This window comes from Saimiri boliviensis, chromosome 1 (assembly GCF_048565385.1).
Source record: "Saimiri boliviensis isolate mSaiBol1 chromosome 1, mSaiBol1.pri, whole genome shotgun sequence".
In the NCBI taxonomy this organism is placed as follows: Eukaryota; Metazoa; Chordata; class Mammalia; order Primates; family Cebidae; genus Saimiri; species Saimiri boliviensis.
In genome coordinates, this window is record NC_133449.1 from 95,417,971 (window position 1) to 95,426,448 (window position 8,478).

The 8,478-nt window shown below is 38.8% G+C and overlaps 1 long non-coding RNA gene across 1 annotated transcript in view; it reads right to left on the bottom strand.

The window, feature by feature from the left end:
* Positions 1-7,557, bottom strand: part of LOC120360512 (uncharacterized) — an 85,967-nt gene extending 78,410 nt beyond the window's left edge. Inside the window, exon 1 of the long non-coding RNA XR_005576988.2 lies at positions 7,367-7,557. This is a non-coding gene — a long non-coding RNA (uncharacterized LOC120360512). The remainder of the gene's footprint in view (positions 1-7,366) is intronic.
* Between the last annotated feature and the right edge of the window lie 921 nt (positions 7,558-8,478).

Below are 8,478 nucleotides of genomic sequence, written 5' to 3' on the forward strand. Positions count from 1 at the left end.
AATACTGTTTTTTGTTATGTCTCAGACAGATGTCAGTTTTTCAGGTGGGAAATGTATCTTGGGAAGGTGTTTGTTGCCAACAGCACTGCCTCATTGGGATTCCTATCGAAGAGTCTGGAAGGCTGCTCTGCATGAAAAGCAGAGGAAGTATTTTTAAAGCCTTCCCTTCATCACTTGGGCGATGCCTGATCTGTGTGGGGCAGATCAGAGTGGCTTTGCTTCTCCTCTCTCCCCAGGTCACACGGAGGCTGAAGCCTGAAAAGGCCCCCAAGGTGAACTCACTCATTCCACACAACGGGGTGGATCTTTCACCACAGGGTGTTCTTGATAGTGTTCTGTCCACTCTAATTTTAAACATCTAAGCAATGGGAGTCCCACCACTTCCCTTGGAAGATTACCCTGCAGTCTAATAGACCTCAACATTAAGAAGATTTTCAATTGGTAATTGGTAATCAACCTAAATTTCCCTTTTCTTAATTTCATCCCATTACTCTAAACCCTATCCCCTTGTTCCACCTAGTTCTTCACCTTTATTAGTGTTCACACTCTCCAAATACTAATAGATAGCTGGTAAGAAAAAACAGTCATCATTTACCTAGCCCATAAATAGTTACTGCTTCTTGGAAAAACGCGTCAGTTCCAAAATATATTGTTTTCCTTCAAAACCTTTTTTAATATTAAAAGATTCAAGTATTTTTTTTAACAAGTAAAAAGAGTCTGGAAGTGAAACGCACAGCAGTCTGTAATGGACTAGAGGGAAATAAATGCATCCTTAGTGTGGGCGGGTGATAATGGTACAGCTACATTCACCTTCTTTTGCCCTTTACACAGACATAGAACAAACCATTGAAACAATGAGATGTAGCCTTACCCCTGTAGTAGTCTATTTCTATATTCATTATTCTATTTTACCTATCTAGCTACCTGCCTACACACACACACACACACACACACACACACACACACGTATATATAATAGTACTAATAATTTGTGTTACTCCATTGTTACATAAAACATTACACAGAGGTCTTTTAAGTGAGGACCGAGCCTTATCTTATGCCTTATTCATCACACTACCTACTCTCTTTCAATTACCAATTGGGGTTCCTATGGAAGTGTTTGGAAGGCTGCTCAGGGTGAAAAGCAGAAGAAATACTTTTAAGGCCTTCTTCTCATCACTTGAGCAAAGCCTGATCTGTGTGGGGCAGGCTGGGTGGCTTTTCTTCTCCTCAATCCCCAGGAGATAAATCCTATTTAATGGCGCAGTCTAAAAACCATGTTTTAGTAGCAAACTTTCAAAATAATTTATGGCCTAAACATTTAGGTTTCTCTTCATTTTCCTTGAGTATCCCAAAACTCCTGCCTTGCTCACTATGTAGGAAATAATTAGATCCCGATTGTGTCTAGATTCCTACGGTAGTGGCTTGGTTCTGCTTTTATTCTTCACTGTTATGATACTACTTGATTCTTTTGAGTCTTATCTTCAATTTTAAGTTCGTTTTCTGCTTGCAGTCAATCTGATACATGTTTTACATGAACAAACATACCAAGAGAATAGAAGAAACGCTGCATAACTTTTGGAAAGTTACTTTATGGACAATGCCCTAGAACATTTAATTGTGTAAGATGGCATCCTTGTGTTATAAACTGTTGGCATTCCTGAAGACATTTATGTGCCTTTTTAGAAAATGTCTGGTTGAAATAGTGAACATTTACAACCATAACCAAATTCAACAACCCTTTGGTTTTAGGGTGAGGACACAAGCCCAAGACTGAGCGAGCATTCCCATGTCTATTCTTCCTTCCTTGGGTTACACAATGGAAGTTCTCAAATGTTATACTGATTTATGAGAATTTTTCTCACCTATCTGTAGGTAGCATAGAATACTCTTAAGATGAAAACAACAGAAGTGAATTCTAATAAACTTAAGCAGAAGGGAGGGAATTGACTGAGATAACACTGTGGCATTTCAAGGAAGTCGACATGAGTTGACCAAGAATTTCTTATTCTTCTGGAATAAGAAATAAAATGCACGTGTCTTCTGCTGTGCTGACATGTATGCACTCAGTTTCAACAAGCCCCAGCAAGTGGCCTTCTGTGCTTCAAATTTTAAATTTCTCAGAAAGAGAAACTGACTCTGTGTGGGCACCTGTTGAGTGTGGTCCGTGAAATAGCCAGGGACTCAGACTTGAGATATTAGTAGGCCAACTGGGATCAGCTTCTGTGCATTAAATATCCCTTCAAGAAATGGAGAAATAGTTGTGAGAAATCCATACACTGCAGGCGTCTTATCCTCTGGAATTAACGTTACATTGCATGGTAGGTACTGAAGAAGATTAATGTGACTTATTGCAACCAATACTTGCTTGATAATGAGACTGGCATATGAAGTTTCTAACATTTCTTTGGGTCACTGATGGTGGACATTTAAGGGAAAATCTAGGATCTTTCAAGTGTAGCTGGGTTGCAGAATTTCAATCACAATACATCTTGTATATAAAATAAAAATTAAATTTATTTTCTTTATTTTGGTTGTAGCTTATCTAGGCTTCTTCCCAAGCCCTCAATCAGTAGTGAATGAAGGTAGAGAAGAGAAATTAATTAAATGTCCCATCAAGTTTGGAGCTGTCAGGCCTGATAATTTAAGCTGTCTTTCTCAGTTGGTGTTCATTCTTTCGTTTGGATAAAATGCCCAATCTCTTATGTATTCACCCCCCCTGCTTCTTCCCCTAAGATGATGTCCTGGTGTGTGAGGAAAGGTGAGTGCAATTAATGGATCCTACTGGCTATGAGAGTAAGTAGGACTTCTTGGATTCATGCGGAGCCCTTGCATTATCTTCTGGCACTCCTGTTGCTGAATCCACCTCCTATCTGATCTCTAGATGGCTGCTTGCATTCCTGGCTGCAGTCTGGAGCTGGTGAGCTCATGGTCTTTTACTCTGGCTTGTATAGGATGGTAGGGAAAGAGTATGCAACTCCTCCAGTGGACCTGGTCTCAACTCAGGTCTCTGTAGAATCCCGAGTCCCTGCCATGAGCTCAATCCAGCTCACTGGCCAGTGGTCCATCCCCAGTGGCTGCTGTGAGGCTGTCTTACCTGTGACAGCAGCACCCATGCCTCAACTAACCAAGAGTAGCCAATGAAGCTTAACCAGCGGGCTTCTCTCTACCTAAATATGTGACTAGGACAATGGCCATTTTGATGTGGGCTTTGTAAGAAAGGTTGGGTCAATTCTTACATTTTTTTTTTGAGGACAAACACATCTAAAGACTCTCTAGGCTATCACCTTTAATATCCAGGGTCTCTTTATTCCTGGATTTAAGATTTGCTGGACATATCCAAGAGATGAAACATTGAGGTCTAAGATTATTTCTGTGTGTGGAAAAGACACACTTTACAGAATTTCTCTGATGAGATGATACAACTTGTGATCTGATAGGTCAAGTAGAAGTCTTCTCTCTAACAGTAAAATAGATTTGAAAATTTTCATTGACTAATCTCACCCCAATATGTGCCCTAATCTGTGAACTATGGGGATTTTCCAAGGTTTCCTAAGTGTAAACAGAAAATCTGAGTGTTTGTTATTCTCGATGTAATTTCTGGGTCTCGGAAGTCATTTATTATTACCATATACCTCTTAATAGCAGGGAATTTTTTCCTGAATAAACCCAGTACAGTAAATGACCTTCCTATCAGATATAACTATTTGTATTAAAACAACACAAGCAGTTGTATTGCAAGTATAGCATTGTGCTTTGAGAAGTAACTCGAAGATGTTTTGTCAGTAATACCTCACTCAAACTCAGTAGCTGGATTCTGACTAGCAATCTCTTTATTGTTTTCTGTTTTAACTACCTTGCCCACAGAAATAAAAAAATGCATTTTCCATATAGCTGACTTTCTAAAATGCTGCTTCTCTTTAATCTCTCCATATGGTATGTGTTCTTTGTAACCAGAAAGTAGTTACAGAGTATGTATAAATAAATAAATGTAAATAAATAGAATTTCTTTTTTTTTTTTAATACTGACCTTTCCAGAGAATTTTATGATTCTCCTTCCTTGCCACTCCTGACTCTTCTGTGGCTGGATCTGACCTGAACTTGTGAATTCTTTACATTTGGGGAGCGTCTATTCAGCCCAGTTTGCATGCGTCATGTAAGTTATTTCCTTTGAGAAATGCACATACATTTTCACTGGGTCTACAGGCCTGGGGAGTTCCTGTGGCCCTAAAAGTGAGAACTGGTGTCTCTCAAATCTCTTTCTTCCCCTTATGAGTACTGAGAGCTAGGCGATGTGGAGCCAGGCTCCTGCCAATACAAGCACCTCCTGCTCTTCCGCTATGCACTCCACCAGCAAGATTCACACGCTCGCTCATTCCCTCCACAGAGAACATTCTTGAGCATCCTGACTGTTTCCAAGATAGGGAAGGTAGAAGGGTGGGTAGAAAACTGAATTCTCTTTCGCCACAATTTACATTTAACTCCAGCTAGTGTTCTTTCTCTTACTTGGAGAAGAGTCCAGCTAATGAAATACGTAAGATCAGATTGGTTATCACAATATTAGCAAACAAAAGGTACAGAAACTAAACTCACATGCCAAGGGTCACTATGACAGCCTTTATCTTCAATATTTCTATCAGATTATTATGTGTAGTGCTTGCAGACGCATTGCACTATCGTGTGTTTGGAACATATGGACTAAAACTTGGAAGACGACCTGCATCAGGCATAACAGACACCAAAAGCAGAGATATACAAACCTACGCTAAGGTATTGATGGGTACATCTCCCTAAATCACATGATAGCTTAAATCATACTCTGATAATTGCCTCCTGCAGATGGAATTCAAGAGGAACCCATCAATTAATAAAATTATATGACTTAATATAAAAACCTTTGGTGTATATTACATGTATTAATATATGATAAATCAAACTATAGTTTAGAATTTTGTCTGCTAATTATATTTATTGATTTTAATCTTCAAGATAAGCTTTGTGATTCTTTTTAATAGCATCATTGGTTTAGTCACTGTATATGTATATGTTAGATATATTAGGTCTCTGTGTATATATTTACATGTATACACACATATTGTAAGCATATATGTATTTCTCATAGACAAATAAATCTTCTTTGAGCACTTTGTGTTCCAAAACTAGTGTTTGCATTTGAATTTTCAAAAAAAATACTTTATTCTTGCCAAATAATTGTATTAAAGACAGCCTGTATAGCAGCATAGCAGAATTTACTTCTTAGAACATTCACTTAATTACCTAGAAAAGTCCCTAAAATTCCAACACATGGATGTTATAAGAGCACTTATGGCTGTGTGCAGTGGCTCACGCCTATAATCCCAGCACTTAGGGAGGCCAAGGCAGGTGGATCATGAGGCCAAGAGATCAAGACCATCCTGGCCAACGTGGTGTAATGCTTCCTCTACTAAAAAAAAAAAAAAAAAAAAAAAAAAAAAATACAAGAATTAGCCGGGTCTGGTGGTGGGCACCTGTATTCCCAGCTACTTGGGAGGCTGAGGCAGGAGAATCGCTTGAACCTGGGAGGTGGAGGTTGCTGTAAGCCAAGATGGTGCCACTGCACTCCAGCCTGGTGACACTGGTGACAGAGCAAGACTCTGCCTCAGAAAAAAAAAAAAAAAAGATACTTATAATTATGCACCAAAAGCAAATTTGGGCTTTTCAATATTATCAGTAGCTACAAAACAAACAAATGGCTCTGATGGTAAGGCTATAGCAAAAGGACTTACTGTTGGGTGATCCTGGAAATCACAGTCTATGGATCCAGACCTGCCAGTCATGGCCCGCACTGCCATTTTCCTCTTCCTTATGTGAGACTGTGGCATCTTTACTAAATGACATTTTGTGCTGTTTTCACACTATTGTTTCTTCAACGTCTTTAACTAACTTTCATTTTGTTCTTCAATCTGGTATATGTAACATGCAGGGAGCCTATCAACAAATTACTAAAGCTCTTGGTGACTCCTCCCAAAGCTCTTGGCTAACAGGTGCAAAATAGTGAACTGAGAGATTTTGTGGTGAAAGAATAATTTATTGTAATGGCAAAGACTTCAGCCCTTACATTTCAGAAATGGCGGCAGGAAGTACCCCTGGAGGACCATTCCCCTCAAAACTCTGGAATGGCTACAACATTATGGATTGACAAAAGTTAATTTTTGACCTTCTACAAAGTTACACGATGTGACTTATTTTGCTTTTGCCTGGATGAGTGGGGTGAGGTCCCTATGAAGTTAATTGGTATTTTTCATCTGCTAATTCATATCCTATGTGGAATTACTTAGGCAGAACTCCAGACTCAGAGTGAACTTTTCTCTCTGCTCTTCTCCTAAGCAATTTATTTGTCATTTACTCTATCTTCATCTTTACCAGTTTGCTGTAATTTAATTTAGATTAGTGATATGCCAATATGTGAGCCAGGGAAAAAACTTATTTCCTTTATAGCATCCTATGAATTGGTCAAAAGCAATGACAATTTCAAGGAGAAATCTGGGCTTGAAAACTGAGTTCCCACCACTGCCAGTCCCTGGTGCTTCGCCATCTTATCTAAAGCTTCTTCTGAGAACATCACAGCAGGTTGTCCCTGATTGCTGGTACATTCTCCTAGAGGTGGGACAAGTGTAAGAAGAGCATTTGACACAACCCAGTTTCTCATGAGACGACTCCCACTGAAGGTCATTGTTTAAAGGAGAGCCATATTTTGCAGCTCTTCAGGAAAACACCACAATGCATTTCATAAAGCATACCAAGATGGCAAAACAGTTCAGTCCCATTGGAAGACAGTGTTTATTCTCTATTTCACCCCTTCTCTAAAATGGGCGATTGCTTTTCTGCCAAAGCAGCTCAAAAGGGCTATGAAAGCTAAAGTCCTTCAAAGCTGTTAAATGCGTCTTCAAATATACAATAAAATCAGCATGACAAATCTTCCAGTAAAATCTCTGGAGCATCACAGCAGCGCCTATACGATTTTCCTTTCAGTCAGTATTTTAGTATTCCACACCTTGAGAAACAGGGAAAGCCAATGTGGGCAAGGAAAGCTAAGCAAAACAAAAACCAAAACAGAAAAAAAAAAAAAAAAAAAAAAAAAGCCACCACCAACAAAGACAGTGAAAAAAAAAAAAAATGCAAACAGCCACGCGAGCTATTAAGCATATGCCAAAGTCAACAATCGGTGCGGGTTTGCCACGGCTGTGCCCTGCAGGTAGAAGGCAGGCAGCACGGGAGCAAATGGAAGGGGAAAGAGAAAGAGATGCAGGAAGTGGAGGAGCCGGGAGCAGGGCGGCCTGATTGTGAGCCGTAAGACACACCATCAGCCATGCAAAACAGGACATACCTTTCTGGCTTGCTGGTTCTGTCGGCTGAGACAAAGCAGTCCCATTCGCAGCGGGAGGCCAAATCAAAATGAAATTTTATTTAGTCTGCACTGTCCCCAGATTGGGTTTCAGAATGACTGCTTTAGGAGATAGCATGGATGTGGCTGATGCATGCTTTGCATATGAAACTGCAGTAGGAAAAGAAATCTACATAATCAAAAAAATCTGTGCTCTGTGTGTGTGACAAAAACCCTGGACTCCAGTGATTTTGCTGCCGTGTATGTTTCAAGCAGGCCTTTTCAGGGTTGAGAGACGTTAAAAAAATTTTCTAAAATAATGTTATTAACAAATATTAATAAATCTATAACAGTCTAGTTTATGAAAATATATGCAATTTTCTGGTTACAACTCTGCCACATTAAAATAATTGTGATTTCTAGTATATTTTAAGAGTGTATAAAAAATCTGTGTGAAAAAACAAATTGAATTTGAAAACAAGTGCAGGCTATTTTTTTTTTTTTTTTGGAGGGGGGTTGTTCCAACAATTGCTATACTCCCTGAACCTTGATAAAATAAATTAAAAGCTTAAGTCTTAAGCAATATGGAAATTAACACTAGGAACCTTTTTGACTTTTCTCTGGGAAGACCCTTATTCATGTTTAGAAGCTATTTTAAAAAATAGGGCAAAAGTCTTTGAAAACACTCTTTAGATGTTGGAAATTATATTTTTAAAATTAAGAAAAGGGACTTTAAAAGGTATTTAGAATGCATATCATGAATCTCTAAATAGATATGTGTGCTGTATGTGTGAATTGTACACACACACAGGCATACCTACTCTGGTCTTAATACGGGGTTACCTCCTGTTTGGGGCAGGAAAAGGAAGTGATATTCCAGACGCTGTGAAACAAGGGGGCAGAATAGAGCCTGTTGGTAAATACATATTATTTCTCAAAGAAATACTTATCCCAGCTTGGTTTTGATAGATCGTTTCCTTGAGGTTGAGGGCTGCCAATCATTTTCTTTAAAGAGGAAATAAAAAGTAAAAGAAAAAAGAAATAGAAAGAAAAAAAAACATACCTGTATAAAGCGGTAGCAAAAAAAAAAAAAAAAAATGGCAAGACAGGCTCTC